General features: G+C 40.8%; 1 protein-coding gene and 1 long non-coding RNA gene across 3 annotated transcripts in view; one reads left to right on the forward strand and one right to left on the reverse strand.

The window, feature by feature from the left end:
- GRIN2B (glutamate ionotropic receptor NMDA type subunit 2B) overlaps positions 1 to 22622 on the forward strand; it is an 815960-nt gene that overhangs the window by 48211 nt on the left and 745127 nt on the right. The window lies entirely within an intron of this gene.
- On the reverse strand, positions 692 to 21037 carry LOC145545240 (uncharacterized). The gene is made up of 4 exons (XR_014081962.1): positions 20854 to 21037; positions 16935 to 17086; positions 3508 to 5940; positions 692 to 1865 (listed from the first exon to the last, which is right to left on the reverse strand). It is a non-coding gene; the product is annotated as an uncharacterized LOC145545240 (long non-coding RNA).

Genomic DNA, 22622 nt, shown 5'->3' on the forward strand with positions numbered 1-22622 from the left:
AAATAAACAGAAAAAAGCATTTTCCTTGTCATGAGAACTCTTAGGATTTACTCTCATAGCAACATTCATGTAAAACCTACAGTAGTGTTAATTTATCTTTATCATGTTATACATTGCATCCCTAGTCCTTAATTACCTTATCACTGGAAACTGGTACCTTTTGAATGCCTTGAATGAAGTTCTCCCCCTTCCCCACCCCCCCATTTCTGGTAGCCTCCTATCTGATAATTTTCTATCAGTTTGTCGGTTTATTTTTGAGGTATAATTGACATACAACACTGTATTAGCTCCTGGTACACAACTTGGTGATTTGATATTTCTATGCATTTCAAAATGATCACTGTCATCTGTCACCATACAAGATGTTTAATGTAGTTATTGACTATATTCCCCACACTGTATATTTCATACATATGACTCATTTATTTTGTAAGTGAAAGTTTGTATCTAAAATCACCCTCATAATTTTCTCTCCTCCCCTAATGTCTCTTCTGGCAACCACCTGTTTTTTTTTTTCTCCCTGTATATATAACTCTGCTTCTGTTTAGTTATGTTTGTTCATTTGTTTTGTCTTTTATAGTCCACATATAATTGACAACATAAAGTATTTTTATTTCTCTGTCTGATTATTTCCCTTGGCATCATACCATCTGATTCCATCCATGTTGTTGTAAATGGCAAAATTTCATTCTTTTTCTTTTTTGGCCACACCCTGCATCTTGCAGGATTTTACTTCCCCTACCAGGGATGGAACCTGGGCCCTCTGAGTCCTAACCACTGGACCACCAGGAAAGTCCCATGATTTCATTCTCTTCTTTCTCAAAATGAAACCTCTTACTGTATTTTGATAAGCAACTTTTCCCACAAACACATTGGTTTAACATAAGTACTAAAAATGAATTGGAAAGAGCTGGAATTATTATAAGTAGAGATAAAAAATTGAAAAGAAAATGAATGTATCACTATGTCAAAAGCTTTTCTAAACCTATCAGTTCAGTTCAGTCGCTCAATCACATCTGACTCTTTGTGACCCCATGGACTGCAGCATGCAGTCCTCGTCCATCACCAACTCCTGGAGCTTCCTCAAACTCATGTCCATTGAGTCAGTGATGCCATTCAACCCTCTCAGCCTCTGTCCTCGCCTTCCCATCCTGTCGTCAATCTTTCCCAGCATCAGGGTCTTTTCAAGTGAGTCAGTTCTTTGCATTAGGTGGCCAAAGTAATGGAGCTTCAGCATCAGTCCTTCCAATGAATACTCAGGACTGATGTCCTTTAGGATGGACTGGTTGGATCTCCTTGCAGTCCGAGGCACTCTCAAGAGTCTTCTCCAACACCACAATTCAAAAGCATCAATTCTTCAGAGCTCAGCTTTCTTTATAGTCCGACTCTCATATCTATACATGACTACTGGAAAAACCATAGCTTTGACTAGACGGACCTTTGTCAGCAAAGTAATGTCTCTGCCATTTAATACGCTGTCTAGGTTGATCAGAGATTTTCTTCCAAGGGGCAAGCCTCTTTTAATTTCATGGCTGCAGTCACCATCTACAATGATTTTGGAGCCGAGGAAAATAAAAATCTCTCACTGTTTCCATTGTTTCCCCATCTATTTGCCATGGAGTGATGGGATCAGATCCCATGATCTTAGTTTTTTGAATGTTGAGTTTTAAGCTATTTTTTTTCGCTGTCCTCTTTCACTTTCATCAACAGGCTCTTTAGTTCTTCTTTACTTTCTGCCTTAAGGGAGGTGTCATCTGCATATCTAGGGTCATTTCCCCTGGTAATCTTGATTCCAAATTGTGCTTCATCCAGTCGCATTTCGCATGATGTACTCTGCAAGGATTGTGAACTTCCAGATGTTCAAACTGGGTTTAGAAAAGGCAGAGGAACCAAAGATGAAATTGGCAACATCACTTGGATTCTAGAAAAAACAAGAGTTCCAGAAAAACATCTACTTCTGCTTTACTGATTATACCAAAGCCTTTGACTGTGTAGATCAAAACAAATGGGAAAATTCTTAAAGAGATGGGAATACCAGACCACCTTACCTGCCTCCTGAGAAATCTGTATGAGGGTCAAGAAGCAACAGTTAGAACTGCACATGAAATAACAGACTGGTTCCATATTGGGAAAGGAGTACATCAAGGCTGTATATTGTCACCCTGCTTATTTAACTTATATGCAGAGTACCTCATGTGAAATGCCAGACTGGATGAAGCACAAGCTGGAATCAGGATTGCCAGCAGAAATAGCAATGACCTCAGATACGCAGATGACACCACCCTTATGGTAGAAAGCTAAGAGGCACTAAAGAGCCTCTTGATGAAAGTGAAAGAGGAGAGTGAAAAAGCTGGCTTAAAACTCAACATTCAAAAAACTAAGATCATGGCATCTGGTCCCATCACTCCATGGCAAGTAGATGAAGAAACAATGGAAACAGTAAGAGACTTTATTTTCTTGGGTTCCAAAATCACTGCAGACGGTGACTGCAGCCATGAAATTAAAACATACTTGCTCCTTGGAAGAAAAGCCATGACAAACTTGACAGCATATTAAAAAGCAGAAACATTACATTGCTGACAAAGGTCTGTCTAGTCAAAGCTATGGTTTTTCCAGTAGTCATGTATGGATTTGAGAGTTGGACTATAAAGAAAGCTGAGCACTGAAGAATTGATGCTTTTGAATTGTGGTGTTGGAGAAGACTGAGAGTCCTTTGGACTGAAAGGAGATCCAACCAGACCATCCTAGAGGACATCAGTCCTGATTATTCATTGGAAGAATTGATGCTGAAGCTGAAGCTCCAATACTTTGGCCACCTGATGCAAAGAGCTGACTCATTTGAAAAGACCCTGATGCTGGGAAAGATTGAAGGCAGGAGAGGAAGGGGAGGACAGAAGATGAGATGATTGGATGGCATCACTGACTTGATGGACATGAGTTTGAGGATGCTCCAGGAGTTGGGATGGACAGGAAGCCTGGCGTGCTGCCGTCCATGGGGTGGCAAAGAGTCAGACATGACCGAGTGACTGAACTGAACTGAACTAAACTCTGCATAAAAGTTAAATAAGCAAGGTGACAATATACAGCCTTAACTTACTCTTTTCTGCTGTTTCATGCCTGGTTCTAACTATTGCTTCTTGACCTGCATACAGGTTTCTCAGAAGGCAGGTCAGGTGGCCTGGTATTCCCATCGCTTTAAGAATTTTCCACAGTTTGTTGTGATCTACAAGTCAAAGGCTTTACCATAGTCAATAAAGCAGAAATAAATGTTTCTCTGGGATTCTCTTCCTTTTTATATGATCCAAGGGATGTTGGCAATTTGATCTCTGGTTCCTCTGCCCTTTCTAAATCCAGCTTAAACATCTGGAAGTTCTCAGTTCACATACTATCAAAGTCTAGTTAGGAGAATTTTCTGCATTACTTTGCTAGCGTGTGAAATGAGTGCAATTGTGCTGTACTGCACTTTCTTTGGCATTACCTTTCTTTGGGATTAGAATGAAAACTGACCTTTTCCAGTCCTGTGGCCGCTGCTGAGTTCTCCAAATTTTCTGGCATATGGAGTGCAGCACTTTCACAGCATCATCTTTGAGGATTTGAAATAGCTCAACTGGAATTCCATCGTTTCCACTAGCTTTGTTTGTAGTGATGCTTCCTAAGGCCCACTTGACTTCACATTCCAGGATGTCTGACTCTAGGTGAGTGATCACACAATTGTGGTTATCTGGGTCATGAAGATCTTTTCTGTATAGTTCTTCCGTGTATTCTTGCCACCTCTTCTTAATATCTTCTGCTTCTGTTAGGTCCATACTGTTTTTGTCCTTTGTTGTGCGCATCTTTGCATGAAATATTCCCTTGGTATCTCTGATTTTCTTGCCGAAATCTCTAGTCTTTCCCATTCTACTGTTTCCCTCTATTTCTTTGCCTTGATCACTGAGGAAGACTTTCTTATCTCTCCTTGCTATTGTTTGAAACTCTGCATTCATATGGATATATCTTTTTTTTCCTCCTTTGCCTTTCACTTCTCTTCTTTTCTCAGCTATTTGTAAGGGCTCCTCAGACAACCATTTTGCCTTTTTGTATTTCTTTTTCTTGGGGATGGTTTTGATCACGGCCTCCTGAACAATGTTATGAACCTCCGTCCATAGTTCTTCAGATACTCTGTCTATCAGATCTAATCCCTTGAATCTATTTCTCACTTCCACTGTATATTCATAAAGAATTTGATTTAGGTCATACTTGAATGGTCTAGTGGTTTTCCCTACTTTCTTCAACTTAAGTCTGAATTTGGCGATAAGGAGTTCATGATCTGAGCCACAGTCAGCTCCCGTTCTTGTTTTTGCTGACTGTTTAGAGCTTCTCCATCTTCAGCTGCAAAGAATATAATCAATCTGATTTTGGTATTGACCATCTGGTGATGTCCATGTGTAGAGCTGTCTCTTGTGTTGTTGGGAGAGAGTGTTTGCTATGAACAATGTGTTCTCTTGGCAAAACTCTGTTAGCCTTTGGGCTGCTCCACGGCCAAATTTGCCTGTTACTCCAGGTGTCTCTTGACTTCCTACTTTTGCATTCCAGTCCTGTATAATGGAAAGGTTATCTTTTTTTGGTGTTAGTTCTAGAAGGTCTTGTAGGTCTTCAGAGAACCATTTAACCTCAGGTTCTTTGGCATTTTTGGTTGAGACATAGGCTTGGATTTACTGTGATATTGAATGGTTTGCCTTGGAAACGAACAGAGATCATTCTGTCATTTTTGAGACTGCTCCCAGGTACTGCATTTTGGACTCTTTTGTTGACTATGAGGGGTACGCCATTTCTTCTAAGGGATTCTTGCCCACAGTAGTGGATGTAATGGTCATCTGAATTCAATTCTCCCTTTCTGGTCCATTTTAGATCGCTGATTCTTACAATGTCGATGTTTACGCTTGTTATTTCCTGTTTGACCACTTCCAATTTATCTTGATTCACGGACCTAACATTCCAGATTCCTATGCAATATTGCTCTTTAGAGCATCAGACTTTACTTCCATCACCAGTCACATCCACAGCTGGGCGTTGTTTTTTCTTTGGCTCAGCCTCTTCGTTTTTTCTGGAGCTATTTCTCCACTCTTCTCCTGTAGCATATTGGGTACCTACTGATGTGGGGAGTTCATCTTTCAGTGTCCTGTCTTTTTGCCTTTTGTGGCTTTCATTCTGTCTGCCCTCTGATGGATAAGGATAAGAGACTTGTGGAAGCTTCCTGATGGGAGGGAAGGGCTGTGGGGGAATATGTGTCTTGTTCTGATGGGCAGGGGCATGCTCAGTAAACCTTTAATCCAATTTTCTATTAATGGGTGGGACTGTGTTCCCTCCCTGTAGTTTGGCCTGAGGCCAAACTATGGTAGGGGTAATGGTGAACTCCTTAAAAGGACTTATGCCAGCACACCCCAAGGCTCCCAGAACTGTTGTATTCAGTACCCCTGACCCCACAGCAGGCCACTGGCAACCCATGCCTCTGCTGGAGACTCCTGGACACTTACAGGCAAGTCCGACTCAGTCACTTATGTGGTCACTCCTCCTTTCTCCTGGGTCCTGGTGCACACAAGGTTGTGTTTGTGCCCTCCAAGAGTGTTTCTCCAGTCCTGTGGAAATTCTGTATCAAATCCCACTGGTCTTTAAAGTCAAATTCCCTGGGGGTTCTCAGTCCCTTTGTCAAATCCCCAGGTTGAGGAATCTATTGTGGGCCCTAGAACTTTTGCAACAGTGGGAGAACTTCTTTGATATAATTGTTCCCAGTTTGTGGATCACCTGCTCCATGGCTCTATGATGGGGCTAATTGCAACCTCTTCCAAGAGGACTTATGCCACATGCTGCGCCTCCCAGGTCTGCTGCAACCAGAGCCTGTGTCCCTGCATCAGGCTACTGCTGACTTGTGCCTCTGCAGGAGACACTCAAACACTCAAAGGCCTATAAGTAAATAAAAAAGAAATAAGTAAACCTATAAGTAGATAAAAATAAATATAATATTTAATAAATTTTTGTATGGAATATTTCTGGATTATTGTTATTAGATTATAACTATTAATTTATTTTTAGTAAATATTTTGCCCTGGAAAGGTTTCTTTAAGTATGGCATTTTCCTGAAGCATTTAGAGTATGATTGACCTGGTCAATATTCTTAAAGAAAACTTGTTACAGAAATTAATATGCTCTCTAATCAGCAAAGGAGAAAAGGAAAGATATAGCCATTTGAATGCAGAGTTCCAAAGAATAGCAAGGAGAGATAAGAAAGCCTTTCTCAGGGATCAATGCAAAGAAATAGAGGAAAACAACAGAATGGGAAAGACTAGAGATCTCTTCAAGAAAATTAGAGATACCAAGGGAACATTTCATGCAAAGATGGGCTTGATAAAGGGCAGAAATAGTATCGACCTAACAGAAGCAGAAGATATTAAAAAGAGGTGACAAGAATACACAGAAGAACTGTACAAAAAAGATCTTCATGACCTAGATAATCACGATGGTGTGATCACTCACCTAGAGCCAGACATCCTGGAATGTGAAGTCAAGTGGGCCTTAGAAAGCATCACTACGAACAAAGCTAGTGGAGGTGATGGAATTCCAGTTGAGCTATTTCAAATCCTCAAAGGTGATGCTGTGAAAGTGCTGCACTCAATATGCCAGGAAATTTGGAGAACTCAGCAGTGGCCACAGGACTGGAAAAGGTCAGTTTTCATTCCAATCCCAAAGAAAGGCAATGCCAAAGAATGCTCAAACTACCGCGTAATTGCACTCATTTCACACACTAGCAAAGTAATGCTTAAAATTCTCCAAGCCAGGCTTCAGCAATACATGAACCGTGAACTTCCAGATGTTCAAGCTGGATTTAGAAAAGGCAGAGGAACCAGAGATCAAATTGCCAATATCCACTGGATCATCGAAAAAGCAAGAGAGTTCCAGAAAAACATCTATTTCTGCTTTATTGACTATGCCAAAGCCTTTGACTGTGTGGATCACAATAAACTGGAAAATTCTGAAAGAGATGGGAATACCAGACCATCTGACCTGTCTCTTGAGAAACCTGTATGCAGGTCAGGAAGGAACAGTTAGAACTGGACATGGAACAACAGACTGGTTCCAAATAGGAAAAGGAGTACGTCAAGGCTGTATATTGTCACCCCGCTTATTTAACTTATATGCAGAGTACATCATGAGAAACGCTGGGCTGGAAGAAACACAAGCTGGAATCAAGATTGCCGGGAGAAATATCAATAACCTCAGATATGCAGATGACACCACCCTTATGGCAGAAAGTGAAGAAGAAGTAAAGAGCCTCTTGTTGAAAGTGAAAGAGGAGAGTGAAAAAGTTGGCTTAAAGCTCAACGTTCAGAAAACTAAGATCATGGCCTCTGGTCCCATCAGTTCATGGGAAATAGATGGGGAAACAGTGGAAACAGTGTCAGACTTTATTTTTGGGGGGCTCCAAAATCACTGCAGATGGTGATTGCAGCCATGAAATTAAAAGACGCTTACTCCTTGGAAGGAAGGTTATGACCAACCTAGATAGCATATTTAAAAGCAGAGACATTACTTTGCCAACAAAAGTCCGTCTAGTCAAGGCTATAGTTTTTCCAGTGGTCATGTATGGATGTGAGAGTTGGACAGTGAAGAAAGCTGAGTGCCGAAGAATTGATGCTTTTGAACTGTGGTGTTGGAGAAGACTCTCTATAGTCCCTTGGACTGCAAGAAGATCCAACCAGTCCATCCTAAAGGACATCAGTCCTGGGTGTTCATTGGAAGGACTGATGCTGAAGCTGAAACTCCAACACTTTGGCCACCTCATGTGAAGAGTTGACTCACTGGAAAAGACTCTAATGCTGGGAAGGATTGGGGACAGGTGGAGAAGGGGACAACAGAGGATCAGATGATTGGATGGCATCACCGACTCGATGAACATGGGTTTGGGTAAACTCTGGGAGTTGGTGATGGACAGGGAGGTCTGGCATGCTGTGATTCATGGGGTCGCAAAGAGTTGGACATGACCGAACGACTGAACTGAACTGATATATCTTTCTAACTAATCTTTCCATTTCCTTTGGATAAACACACTGAAGTAGAATTACTGGATCCTGTGGTAGCTCTATGTTTAATTTTTTCAGGAACCTCCATACTATTTCCCATAATGGCTGCACCAATTTATATTTCCACTAACACTGTACAAGGCTTTCCCTTTTTCCACATCCTCACAAACCCATGTTATTTGTTCTCTTTTTGATGATAGCCATTCTGACAGATGTGAGATGATATTTCATTGTGGTTTAGATTTGCAAGAAATAAACTATACATTTAAAGCCAGTATTATTTGAGACATGCTGGATTGTTCTGTCGTCAATTTGGCTAATATGGGAGTGCATTCCCCAGAATCCTTTTCCTTATATGGTTCCAGGTTAGAGTTGACCACAAGAAGAATTTGCTCATGATTTGAGAGGCAGAAGTGAAACAGTAGCCATGTCTGTCTTTAAGGTCTTCATGGTGATGAGCAAATGTCAAGGTGCTCAGTGCCTTCAGTTTGTCTACTCTGCTCTGTTCTACACTAGTCTTTTCTTCCCAGCTGCTAGCCCTTCTGATCAACAGCAGTTGTAAGTCCACCACCAGACAGGTAGCAGTGGACACACAGAGGTTATAGTTATGGAGAGATATAGCTTCCCACTGAGTGCTCAGCCAGCTCTCCAGTCACAGTCCTCCATTGGCTGCTGGGCTTCTCAGATTTCCTTACAAGCTTCCGCTTGTACCCCTACCCCAGGACTTCAGGAGGATTGCTTATAACAACTATTCTTCCAACTTCCTCTTCCAGATCTTTACTTCCTCAGCTCCTCCCACAGTTGTGTAATCTCTAGTTCCGGTAATAAGTTCCTTGTCTAAAAACACACATAGTGGCTTTGTTCCTTCCCTGAACCCTTATGATACATTAAAATGTGTATATCTTAAAACATATGTAGACCACGTTTATCCCAACTGTCACATACATTATCATATTAAATCTTCCTAAGAACTACAGAAAGGTAACACTGCTATTATGTCCATTTTACGAATGTGGAAACAGGTTTAAAGAAGTTAAGTAAGGACTTCCTGGTGGTCCTGTGGCTAAGACTCTGAGCTTCCATTGCAGAGGGCCTAGGTTCAATCTCTGGTCAGATACCACATGCTGCAACTAAGATTTTTTATTCTGCAACTAAGACCTGGTGAAGCCAAAAAAAAAAAAAAAGTTAAATAATATATTCACATTGTCATGCAGCAAGCAAGTGATGAAATCAAGTTTGTAACCCACGTTACCTGTTAGAGCCCAAGAGCTTAACCAGCAGATGTTAATGCCTATCCACCTTCTGTACAGGAATTCTACTCTAATTCTTATCCTTTCTTACTTTAGAGACTTTATGTTAATCATGCTACCTGTTCAGACAGCCATATTATACAAGCAGCAATTAATAAAGATTGCAAATATGTCATCAGGATTTAATTAATAGCTTAGGAAAGAATCAGTTTTATTGAAAGTCTGTTCATCTATTTCCACATCAGCTCCCAAAAAGCAAAACCCCTAGTCAGGTAGCACTCCATTCCAGGCAAGTTCTAGGGTTTTTCTCATTTTGTTTAATATTTAAAAATTGAGGAATGATTAATGACACATCCTTGGCATATTGCCTGTGAAAGAAGAGACTTTAAGTTAAGTTGCCACACTCAGTTCTTGTGTGTGTGTACCAAAAGAAGCATTCTCATAAATTTTACTACACCATCCTGAAGAGTTTCAAAACAACCTATTTTTTCAATATTTTTGCAGAGTATATTCCATCATAGGTTAGTGCAACACAGTAGGTATAATTACCTGTGCTGTACAGTAAATCCTTGTTACTTATCTATTCAATAGTAGTTTGTATGTGTTAATCTCATACCTCTAATTTGTCCCTTCTCTCTCTCCTTTGGGAACCACAAATTTGTTTTCTATGTCTGTGAGTCTGTTTCAGTTTTGTATATACATTCATTTGTGTTGTTATTTGTCGTTGTTGTTCAGTTGTGAAGTCGTGTCTGACACTGTGACCCCATGGACTGCAGCATGCTAGGCCTCCCTGTCCATCACCAACTCCTGGATCTTTCTCAAACACACGTCCATCAAGTTGGTGATGCCATCCAACCATCTCATCATCTGTTGTCTCCTTCTCCTTCTGCCTTCAATCTTTCCCAGCATCAGGTTCTTTTACAATGAGTTAATTCTTCACATCAGGTGGCCAAAGTATGGAGTTTCAGCTTCGGCATCAGTCCTTCCAACAAATATTCAGGAGTGATTTCCTTTAGGATAGATTGGTTGGATCTCCTTACAGTCCAAGGGACTCTCAAGAGTCTTCTCCAACACCACAGTTCTTCAGTGCTTAGCTTTCTTTATGGTCCAACTCTCACATCTGTACATGACTATTGGAAAAAACCATAGCCTTGAATAAATAGACCTCTGTTGGCAAAGTGATATCTCTGCTTTTTAATGTACTATCCAGGTTGGTCATAGCTTTTCTTCTAAGGAGCAAGCATCTTTTAATTTTGTGACTTCAGTCACTGTCCACAATGATTTTGGAGCCCAAAAACACAAAATCTGTCACTGTTTCCACTGTTTCCCCATCTATTTCCCATGAAGTGTGGGGACCAGATGCCATGATCTTCGTTTTTTCAGTGTTGAGTTTTAAGCCAACTTTTTCATTCTCCTCTTTCACCTTCACCAAGAAACTCTTTATTTCCTCTTCACTTTCTGCCATTAAAGTGGTGTCATCTGCATATCTGAGGTTGCTGATTATTTAGATTTTACATATAGGTTATATCATACAGTGTTTGTCTTTCTCTGTTTGAGATATTACAGTAAGCATGATATTCTCTAGGCATATCCACATTGCTGCAAATGGCATATTTCATTCTTTTTTTATGACCAAGTAATATTCCATTTCATATATATATACACCACATATTATTAATCCAGTTGCTTATTGATGGGCCATTGGTTTACTCTATGTCTTGGCTATTATAAATATTGCTGCTGTGAACATTAGAGTGCATATATCTTTTAAAATTACTGTTTTCATGTTTTCCAGATATATACCCAGGAGTGGAATTGATGGATCATATGGTAGTTCTGTTTTTAACATTTTAAAGGAACCTCTATATTGTTTTCAATAATGGTTGCACCAATTTATATCTCCGCCAACAGTATATAAGGGTTCTTTTTTCTCCATATCCTCTCTAACATTGTTTATTTATAGAATTTTTGGTGATAGAAATTTCTGATAGAAATTCTACCTCATTGTGATTTTAATTTGCATTTCTCTAATAATTAGTGATGGGCGGTGAGCAGCGGCTGCATGGCGTTGTACTCCAAGGCCAAATTTGCTTGTTACCTCAGGTGTTTCTTGACTTCCTACTTTTGCATTCTGGTCCCCTATAATGAAAAGGACATCTGTTTTGGGTGTTAGTTCTAAAAGGTCTTGTAGGTCTAATAGAACCATTTAACTTCAGCTTCTTCAGCCCTACTGGTCGGGACACAGACTTGGGTTACGGTGATACTGAATGGTTCACCTTGGAAATGAACAGAGATCATTCTGTCTTTTTTGAGACTGCATCCCAGTACTGCATTTTGGAATCTTTTTTTGACTATGATGGCTACTCCATTTCTTCTAAGGGATTCCTGCCCACAGTCACAGTAGTAGATATAATGGTCATCTGAGTTAAATTCACCCATTCCAGTCCATTTTAGTTCACTGATTCCTAAAATGTTGATATTCACTCTTGTCATCTCCTGTTAGACCACTTTGAATTTGCCTTGATTCATGGACCTAATATTCCAGGTTCCTATGCAATATTGCTCTTTAGAGCATCAGACTTTACTTCCATCACCAGTCACATCCACAGCTGGGCGTTGTTTTTCCTTTGGCTCAGCCTCGTCATTCTTTCTGGAGCTATTTCTCCACTCTTCTCCTGTAGCATATTGGGCACCTACTGACCTGGGGAGTTCATCTTTCAGTGTCCTATCTTTTTGCCTTTTCATACTGTTTATGGGGTTCTCAAGGCAAGAATACTGAAGTGGTTTGCCATTCCCTTGTGCAGTGGACCACATTTTGTCAGACCTCTCCACCATGACCCATCCGTCTTGGGTGGCCCTACATGGCATGGCTCATAGTTTCATTGAGTTAAACAAGACTGTGGTCCATGTGATTAGATTGGTTAGTTTTCTGTGATTGTGGTTTTCAGTCTGTCTGCCCTCTGATGGAGAAGGATAAGAGGCTTATGAAAGCTTCCTGATGGGAAAGACTGACTGAGGGGGAAACTGGGTCTCATTCTAATGGGCGGGGCCATGCTGAGTAAATCCTTAATCCAACTTTCTGTTGATGGATGGAGCTGTGTCCCCTTCTGGGTATTTACCTGGGGCCAAACTATGGTGGAGGTAACGAAGATAATGGTGACCTCCTTCAAAAGATCCCATGCATGTACTGTCACACTCAGTGCCCCCTACCCTGCAGCAGGCCACCACTAACCCATGCCTCTGCTGGATACTCCTGGACACTCACAGGCAAGTCTGGGTCAGTTTCTTGTGGTGTCACTGCTCCTTTCTCCTGGGTCCTGGTGCACAAGGTTCTGTTTATGCCCTCCAAGAGACTATTTCCCAGTCCTTTGTAAGTTCTAGCAGCTCCCTTGTGAAGTTAATGGCAACTTCCTCTAAAAGGGTTTATGCCATACCCAAGTCTGCTGCATCCAGTGCCACTGTCCCTGTGGCAAGGGCCAGATAATCACGACGGTGTGATCACTCAACTAGAGTCAGACATCCTGGAATGTGAAGTCAAGTGGGCCTTAGGAAGCATCATTATGAACAAAACTAGTGGAGGTGATGGAATTCCAGTTGAGCTAGCTATTTCAAATCCTTATAGATGATGCCATGAAAGTGCTACACTCAATATGCCAGCAAATTTGGACAACTCAGCAGTGGCCACAGGACTGGAAAAGGTCAGTTTTCATTCCAATCCCAAAAAAAGGCAATGCCAAAGAATGCTCAAACTACCACACAGTTGCATTCATCTCACATGCTAGTAAAATAATGCGCAAAATTCTCCAAGCCAGGCTTGAACAATACGTGAACCATGAACTTCCAGATGTTCAAGCTGGTTTTAGAAAAGGCAGAGGAACCAAAGATCAAATTGCCAACATCTGATGGATCATAGAAAAGGCAAGAGAGTTACAGAAAAACATCTATTTCTGCTTTATTGACTATGCCAAAGCCTTTGACTGTGTGGATCACAATAAACTGTGGAAAATTCTGAAAGAGATGGGAACACCAGACCACCTGATCTGCCTCTTGAGAAATCTGTATGCAGGTCAGGGAGCAGCAGTTAGAACTGGACATGGAACAACAGACTGGTTCCAAATAGGGAAAGGAGTACATCAAGGCTGTACATTGTCACCCTGCTTATTTAACTTCTATGCAGAGTACATCATGGGAAACGCTGGGCTGGATGAAGCACAAGCTGGAATCAAGATTGCCAGGAGAAATATCAATAACCTCAGATATGCAGATGACACCACCCTTATGGCAGAAAGAGAAGAACTAAAGAGCTTCTTGATGAAAGTGAAAGAGGAGAGTGAAAAAGTTGGCTTAAAGCTCAACGTTCAGAAAACTAAGATCATGGCATCTGGTCCCCTCACTTCATGGGAAATAGATGGGAAAACAGTGAAAACAGTGGCTGACTTTATTTTTTTGGGCTCCAAAATCACTGCAGATGGTGACTGCAGCCATGAAGTTAAAAGACGCTTACTCCTTGGAAGAAAAGTTATGACCAGCCTAGACAGCATATTAAATAGCAAATATATCACTTTGCCAACAAAGGACTGTCTGGCCAAGGCTATGGTTTTTCCAGTAGTCACGTATGGATGTGAGAGTTGGACTATAAAGAAAGCTGAGTGCCGAAGAATTGATGCTTTTGAACTGTGGTGTTGGAGATGACTCTTGAGAGTCCCTTGGACTGCAAGGAAATCCAATCAGTCTATCCTAAAGGAAATCAGTCCTGGGTGTTCATTGGAAGGACTGATGTTGAAGCTGAAACTCCAATACTTTGGCCACCTCATGGGAAGAGCTGACTCATTTGAAAAGACTCTGATTCTGGGAAAGATGGAAGGTGGGAGGGGAAGGGGATGACAGAGGATGAGATAGTCGGATGGCATCACTGACTCAATGGACAGGAGTTTGAGGAAACTCTGGGAGTTAGTGATGGACAGGGAGGCCTGTTGTGCTGCAGTCCACAGGGTCTCAAAGAATCGGACACGACTGAGCAACTGAACTGAACTGAGTAATTAGTGATATTAAACATTTTTTAAATGTGCGTTTTAACCATCTGCATGTCTTCTTTGGAAAGATGTTTATTCAAGTCTTCTGCCCATTTTTTGATTGGATTGTTTGGGGGGTTACTGTTGTTTTGTTTCATTTTGTTTATATTGAGTTGTATGAGTGACTTTTATATTTTGTATTAAGCACTTGTCAGTCACATCATTTGCAAATATTTTCTACTATTCAGTAGGTTGTCTTTTTGTTTTGTTGATGGTTTCCTTTGCTGTGCAAAAAGCTCTTGAGCTTTTGTCAAATGCTTTTTCTGCATCAATTGGATGATCATGTGGATTTTGTCTTTTGTTTTGTTAATGTGATGTATCACACTGATTGATTTGTATAGGTTGAACCATCCTTCTGACTCTGGAATAATTTCCACTTGATCATGCTGTATGATCCTTTCTGTATATTGTTAGATTTGGTTTGCTAATATTTTGTTGAGGATTTTTGCATCTATATTCATCAAAGTTATTAGCCTGTAGTTTTCTTTTTTGGTAGTGTCTTTATCTGGTTTTGATATCAGGGTAATGGTGATCTTACAGAATGAATTTGGGAATGTTGCCTCCTCTTGAATTTTTAATAGTTCGAGGAGGATTGGTGTAAGTTCTTCACTATGCCAAGCAACTAACCTTTTATTTATTTATTTATTTTAAATAAATTTGTTTATTTTAGTTGGGGGCTAATTACTTTACAATATTGTAGTAGTTTTTGGCATACATTGACATGAATCAGCCATGGGTTTACATGTGTTCCCCTTCCTGGACCCCCCTCCCACCTCCCTCCCCATCCCATTCCTCTGGGTCATCCCATTGCCCCAGCCCTGAGCATTTGTCTCATGCATCGAACATGGAATGATGTTCTGTTTCACATATGGTAATATACATGTTTCAATGCTATTCTCCCAGAACGTCCCACCCTCACCTTCTCCCTCAGAGTCCATAAGACTGTTCTATGCATCTGTGTCTCTTATTCTGTCTCGCATATAGGGTTATCATTACCACCTTTCAAATACCATATATATGCATTAGTATACTGTATTGGTGTTTTTCTTTCTGGCTTACTTCACTCTGTATAATGGGCTCCAGTTTCATCCATCTCAATAGAACCGAAACAAGAAAAAAATCAAATAAATAAACTCTACACCTAAAGCAACTAGAGAAGGAAGAAATGAAGAACCCCAGGGTTAGTAGAGGGAAAGAAATCTTAAAAATTAGGGCAGAAATAAATACAGAAGAAACAAAAGAGACCATAGCAAAATCAACAAAACTAAAAGCTGGTTTTTCGAGAAGATAAACAAAATTGACAAGCCATTAGCCAGACTCATCAAGAAACAAAGGGAGAAGAATCAGATCAACAAAATTAGAAATGAAAATGGAGAGATCACAACAGACTACACAGAAATACAAAGGATCGTAAGAGACTACTACCAACAGCTATATGCCAATAAAATGGACAACTTGGAAGAAATGGACAAATTCTTAGAAAAGTATAACTTTCCAAAACTGAACCAGGAAGAAATAGAAGATCTTAACAGACCCATCACAAGCACGGAAATCGAAACTGTAATCAGAAATCTTCCAGCAAACAGAAGCCCAGGACCAGACGGCTTCACAGCGGAATTCTACCAAACATTTAGAGAAGAGCTAACACCTATCCTATTCAAACTCTTCCAGAAAATTGCAGAAGATGGTAAACTTCCAAACTCATTCTATGAGGCCACCATCACCCTAATTCCAAAACCAGACAAAGATGCCACAAAAAAAGAAAACTACAGGCCAATATCACTGATGAACATAGATGCAAAAATCCTTAATAAAATTCTAGCAAACAGAATCCAACATCATATTAAAAAGATCATACATCATGACCAAGTGGGCTTTATCCCAGGAATGCAAGGGTTTTTTTAACATCCGCAAATCAATCAATGTAATACACCACATTAACAAATTGAAAGATAAAACCATATGATTATCTCAATAGATGCAGAAAAAGCCTTTGACAAAATTCAACATCCATTTATGATAAAAACCCTCCAGAAAGCAGGAATAGAAGGAACATACCTCAACATAATAAAAGCTATATATGACAAACCCACAGCAAACATTATCCTCAATGGTGAAAAATTGAAAGCATTTCCCCTAAAGTCAGGAACAAGGCAAGGATGCCCACTTTCACCACTACTATTCAACATAGTTTTGGAAGTTTTGGCCACAGCAATCAGAGCGGAAAAAGAAATAAAAGAAATCCAGATAGGAAAAGAAGAAGTAAAACTCTCACTGTTTGCAGATGATGTGATCCTCTACATAGAAAACCCTAAAGATTCTACCAGAAAATTACTAGAGCTAATCAATGAATATAGTAAAGTTGCAGGATATAAAATTAACACACAGAAATCCCTTGCAACTAACATTTTAAAGAAGACATGTTTGGGAATAGATATATTATGGCCCTTTGTCTCAACACTTTAGAGTGTATTTCCTAGGAACAAAAAAGTGAAAAGTGAAGGTGTTAGTCACTCTGTTGAGTCTGACTCTCTGCGACCTCAGGGACTGTAACTCACCAGGCTCCTCTGTCCATGGAATTCTCCAGGCAAGAATACTGGAGTGGATAGCTATTCCTTTCTCCAGAGGATCTTCTTGACCCAGGGATCAAACCTGGGTCTTCTGCATTGCAGGTGGATTCTTTATCATCTGAGTCACCAGGGATACCTTCCTAGGAATAAGGATATTCTTTATGAAAGCTCTATACAGTTATCCAATTCAAAATGTTGACATTGAAACTTTATTCTAGGAAACATATTCTGATTTTGTCACAGTAATGCCCTTTATGTTACTCTTTTTTTCTTCAAGCATGGGATCCAAGATCACATATTATATTTAGTTGTCATGTTTCTTTGGTCTCCTTCAATATGGAAAAATTCCTCGGTCTTTGTTTGCTATTCATAACATTGACATTTTTAAAGACTCTGTTCTATTTTATAGAATGTTTCTCAGTTTGGATTTGTCTGATGTGTCCTCATGATCTGATTCAGGTTACGAATTTCTGATTGAAAAATAATAAAAGTGATGATTCTTTCTCAGGATATCAGATCTGGTGGGAACACTATCTAATACTGCATATTATTTTCACTGTTTTCTGCTGTGGTGCATATAATTTCCTCTCCCCAAATCCAGCCCCAATATATTCTGAAAGAACAGGTCAGAGCCTGACTTTGGGCTGTAAATGAAACTAAAGTCAGAAGTATGGTACATCTTGGGAATTTACTGTATACACATACAGGGAAGGGAGAAAGAAGACAGGCAACAAGAAGAGTTGCTACAAAGTACTTCTGATTTCTCTTAGAGCCCGGTACTCTAGGGAATCTGAGACCTTATTTTATTGGCCAGTGTGGAAGATACCATCAACACCATGCTCCTTTCCCCACAACTTACTATTGCTGTACATGGAGACAGTGTCCTACTGCTGCCTCATGACTGCCTGAGGGCTTTCTGTCAGTCTAGGTGTAGAGCAGGTTCTAAGTGCTGGCAAGTTGATATCCATGGGAACAACTCTCAGTAAGTGACTGATAAGAATGAGAGAATAAATGCCCCAGCTTCCTCTTCCCCTAGTGGGATACTGCTCAGCGGTTCCACTCATGATTCATAAACATTGCTGTGCATGTATCTTTTCAAATTAGTGACTTTTGTTTTTTCCAGATATATACCCAGGTATGGAATTGCCGGATTCCACAACTGGAATTGCTCCTTTCTACACTAGACTCTTCTTCCCAGCTGCTAGCCCTGCTGATCAACAGTAGTTGTAGGCCCACCACCAGACACATAGCAGTGGACACACACAGAAGTTATAGTTACAGAGAGGCATAGCTTCCCGTAGAGTGCTCAGCGAGCTTCCCATTCACAGCCCTACATCCACTGATGGATGTGCTTGGCTTCTCAGATTTCCTTGCAAGCTCCCCTTTGTCCACCCACCCCAGGGCTTCGGGAGGATTGCTTATGACAACTATTCCTCCAACTTCCCCTTCCAGATCTTAACTTCCTCAGCTCCTCCCACAGTTGTGTAATTCTTGTCTAATAACATGCATAGTGGCTGTGTTGTCCCGGTGGTAATTTGCCAATTACTGTAACTGCTCCTCCCCTTCCCTGACTTATCTCTCCTTTCCCTATCAAGGCTTCCTAAGACCACCTCTCAAATTACTTGCACTGAAATCTTTTGTGTAGGATCTGCTTCCAAAAAATACACCCCAAGACAGCTCTCTTGTGGGGCTGTCCCAAAATAATTGACTAAAATTCTCCATTTTATCAAACTTGAAGTTTTACCCATTAGAGATGCATATGGAGTGTCGGGTATGAAGTTGAGAAATTCAAATTCCCCCTTCAGGATTAAAAATTGGTTATCTTTTTTTCATATCTTAGGGGAAAATATTTGGTTACATTGCTTTCCTCTTGTTAATTTTCAACCTGGCCTTAGTATTGCTCAGAAAAATCATTAACCATCATGAAGTAAGTAAACTCCTGATACCTCATACTGGAGATGGCCTAATAGAGCTGTCATTGTCAGAAGAAGAATGATCTCAACCCTACCTCTGCCATTGGAGTTGAGAGATTGAATATACAAATGGACAATGGCCAGACTATATATAAAAGTAGAACTCTGACCCATAAGAGGGAATCAGAACATGTTACCCAGCACATGCTATTGAGGAATACTGATAATTTTGGCATATTGATAATACTGATAATTTGAGGAGAAGGCAATAGAGAAACAGTAGATCTAGGAAGGGATTTCCACCCTCCCCCTTTCTGCCTTAAAGCAGGTCATAAATTTCCCATGAAAAAGGTGGCCTCCTGGTGCCAGGAAGAAGAGAACATTCTTATCACCAGAGACAGAAAGTTGATACCAAGATGAGGCTGCACTAACAAACCTTAGCAGAATAACCCTTATCTTCCATTAGTTTCCCCCATATTTGTAGTCACTTTCCCACAACTTACTGCCCACAGAATCCCAAACTCCTTTCCTTGTCTAGTCATTTCACCACAATTTATAGCCCTTGATAAAAATGATATGTCAACCTGTGAGTCTAACCACTTCTTTGGGGTTTCCAGTTATTTTCTATGAAGCCCTCATACCAGGTAAAGATATTCAGTTCAGTTCAGTCACTCAGTCATGTCCGACTCTCTGCGACCCCATGAATTGCAGCACGCCAGGCCTCCCTGTCCATCACCAACTCCCGGAGTCCACCCAAACCCATGTTCATCGAGTCAGTGATGCCATCCAACCATCCCATCCTCTGTCGTCCCCTTCTCCTCCCTCCCCCAATCCTACCCAGCATTAGGGTCTTTTCCAATGAGTCAACCCTTCGCATGAGGTGGCCAAAGTATTGGAGCTTCAGCTTCAACATCAGACCTTCCAATGAACATCCAGGATTGATCTCTTTTAGGATGGATTGATTGGATCTCCTTGCAGTCCAAGGGACTCTCAAGAGTCTTCTCCAACACCACAGTTCAAAAGCATCAATTCTGCGGCGCTCAGCTTTCTTCACCGTCCAACTCTCACATCCATACATGACCACTGGAAAAACCATAGCCTTGACTAGACGGACTTTTGTTGGCAAAGTAATATCTCTGCTTTTAAATATGCTATCTAGGTTGGCCATAACCTTCCTTCCAAGGAGTAAGCGTCTTTTAATTTCATGGCTGCAGTCACCATCAGCAGTGTTTTTGGAGCCCAAAAAAGTAAAGTCTGACACTGTTTCCATTGTTTCCCCATCTATTTCCCATGAAGTGATGGGACCAGATGCCATGATCTTGGTTTTCTGAACGTTGAGCTTTAAGCCAACTTTTTCACTCTCCTCCTTCACCTTCATCAAGAGGCTCTTTAGTTCTTCTTCACTCTCCGCCATAAGGGTGGTGTCATCCGCATATCTGAGGTTATTGATATTTCTCCCGGCAATCTTGATTCCAGCTTGTGTTTCTTCCAGCCCAGCGTTTCTCATGATGTACTCTGCATATAAGTTAAATAAGCAGGGTGACAATATACAGCCTTGACGGACTCCTTTTCCTATTTGGAACCAGTCTGTTGTTCCATGTCCAGTTCTAACTGTTGCTTCCTGACCTGCATACAGGTTTCTCAAGAGACAGGTCAGATGGTCTGGTATTCCCATCTCTTTCAGGATTTCCCACAGTTTATTGTGATCCACACAGTCAAAGGCTTTGGTATAGTCAATAAAGCAGAAATAGATGTTTTTCTGGAACTCTCTTGCTTTTTCGATGATCCAGCGGATATTGGCAATTTGATCTCTGGTTCCTCTGCCTTTTCTAAAACCAGCTTGAACATCTGGAAGTTCACGGTTCACGTATTGCTGAAGCCTGGCTTGGAGAATTTTGAGCATTACTTTACTAGCGTGTGAGATGAGTGCAATTGTGCGGTAGTTTGAGCATTCTTTGACATTGCCTTTCTTTGGGATTGGAACGAAAACTGACCTTTTCCAGTCCTGTGGCCACTGCTGAGTTTTCCAAATTTGCTGGCATATTGAGTGCAGCACTTTCACAGCATCACCTTTGAGGATTTGAAATAGCTCAACTGGAATTCCATCACCTCCACTAGCTTTGTTCGTAGTGATACTTTCCAAGGCCCACTTAACTTCACATTCCAGGATGTCTGGCTCTAGTATGAACAGAACAGTAAAGATATTAACATCAAATAAAACTTGTGTACTTTTCTCCTCTTAATCAGTCTTCTGTCAGCTTAATTGTCAGAGTACATCTACTGAACCTAAGAGGGTAGGAGAAAAGTTTTTTCTCCTCTATACCCATAACCTGAAGCAACCTGTCCCAGAATCCAATGTATTATTTTCAATAACAAGCTCAGAAAGCCAGCATGAAAGTCAAGCTTGTGGAAGACAAATTGCTATCTTTAGAGATAGTCCAGGAAACCAAACAATAATGCCTATGACAACTAGATCTGTATGGCCAAGACTTGATTAATAATTGACATGTGCTCACTCAGTCATGGCCAACTCTTTATGACCCCATGGACTGCAGCCTCCCAGACTTTTCTGTCCATGGAATTTTTCAGGCAAGAATACTGGAGTGGGTTGCCATTTTCTACTCCTGGGGATCTTCCCGACTCACTAATTGAATCTGTGTCTCCTTCATTGGCAGGCAGATTCTTTACGACTGAGTCACCCAGGAACCCCTAATAATTGACAGCTTACCTAATTTTTGTTCCTACTTCCAACTTAGGACCAGTCAGAGAAAGCCATACATACACCCTAACCAATCACGTAAGACACCTCACTTCTAGTTAGCTTACTGGGCAGTTTCCCCATGCCAATAGCCTTTATTTGGGGCATATTTGAAGGCTTCCTTTTTTTTTTTTCACTATGAAGCTTTCCCACTCCTCTGCCTGCCTTTGAGTCTCTGCCAAAACCCAAGTGATAGTGGCTGACTCCCTTGCTATAGGTCTTTGCTTTTATTTCCACATAATGCCCACCCTTGTAACTTTCTACATGGGGCTAGTATTTGAAGTTATACCTTATCCTCTCCATCTGCATTGTCCTAGTATGAACGGCATGCAGTTTTAGACTTCCAAATATAATGGTGCTTTTTCATTCCTGGATAAGCTTGCACTTTAATCATAGTGAAACAAAATTTTAGGACACCAAGAGAAAAAGGCCATAGGATTTCATATGTCCTTTTCCCGCCATCAAATTCACTCACAAAAACAATATTTAGATTTTACCAATACTACTTTTGTCCCATATCCTTTGCTTTAAAATGGGAATATACAATTGTGTGAAGTGTCCTAGTCTCTGTGTCTGAAGGCTGAAGACCATTGAGTGGCTACCCAGAGCTTTACTGTTGTCTTCAGAGAACCTTCCAAGGGATATGAAGGAGTGTCTCGACCATGCTAAGTCCATGTGGTGTAACTGCCTTACAGCCTCTCAGGCTGGTTATTTACGTATTTGTTCTCAGCCCTCATTCTCACACTTGTGTGCTCTGCTGAGCTTTGTAAGGTGCTTAAATTCTGTAACCTACATATATCCGATGATTTGGGGTCAGATTCTGCTGAGGGAGATTTAAAAGCAAGAGGAGGGGAGATGTAACTCTCCAGTTTTTTCCAGATTCAAACAGTAGTTGAAACAACAAAGACTGCCTCAGCGATCAAAGAAAGAAGGCGACAATAGTACTGGTGTCAGAGGCAACAGTAGCAGTGATGTCTGGGGCAGGAGAGGCTTCAGTGACTCTGT

The sequence above is a fragment of the Giraffa tippelskirchi genome, chromosome 4 (genome assembly GCF_054371585.1).
Source record: "Giraffa tippelskirchi isolate mGirTip1 chromosome 4, T2T-mGirTip1v1.2.pri, whole genome shotgun sequence".
In the NCBI taxonomy this organism is placed as follows: domain Eukaryota; kingdom Metazoa; phylum Chordata; class Mammalia; order Artiodactyla; family Giraffidae; genus Giraffa; species Giraffa tippelskirchi.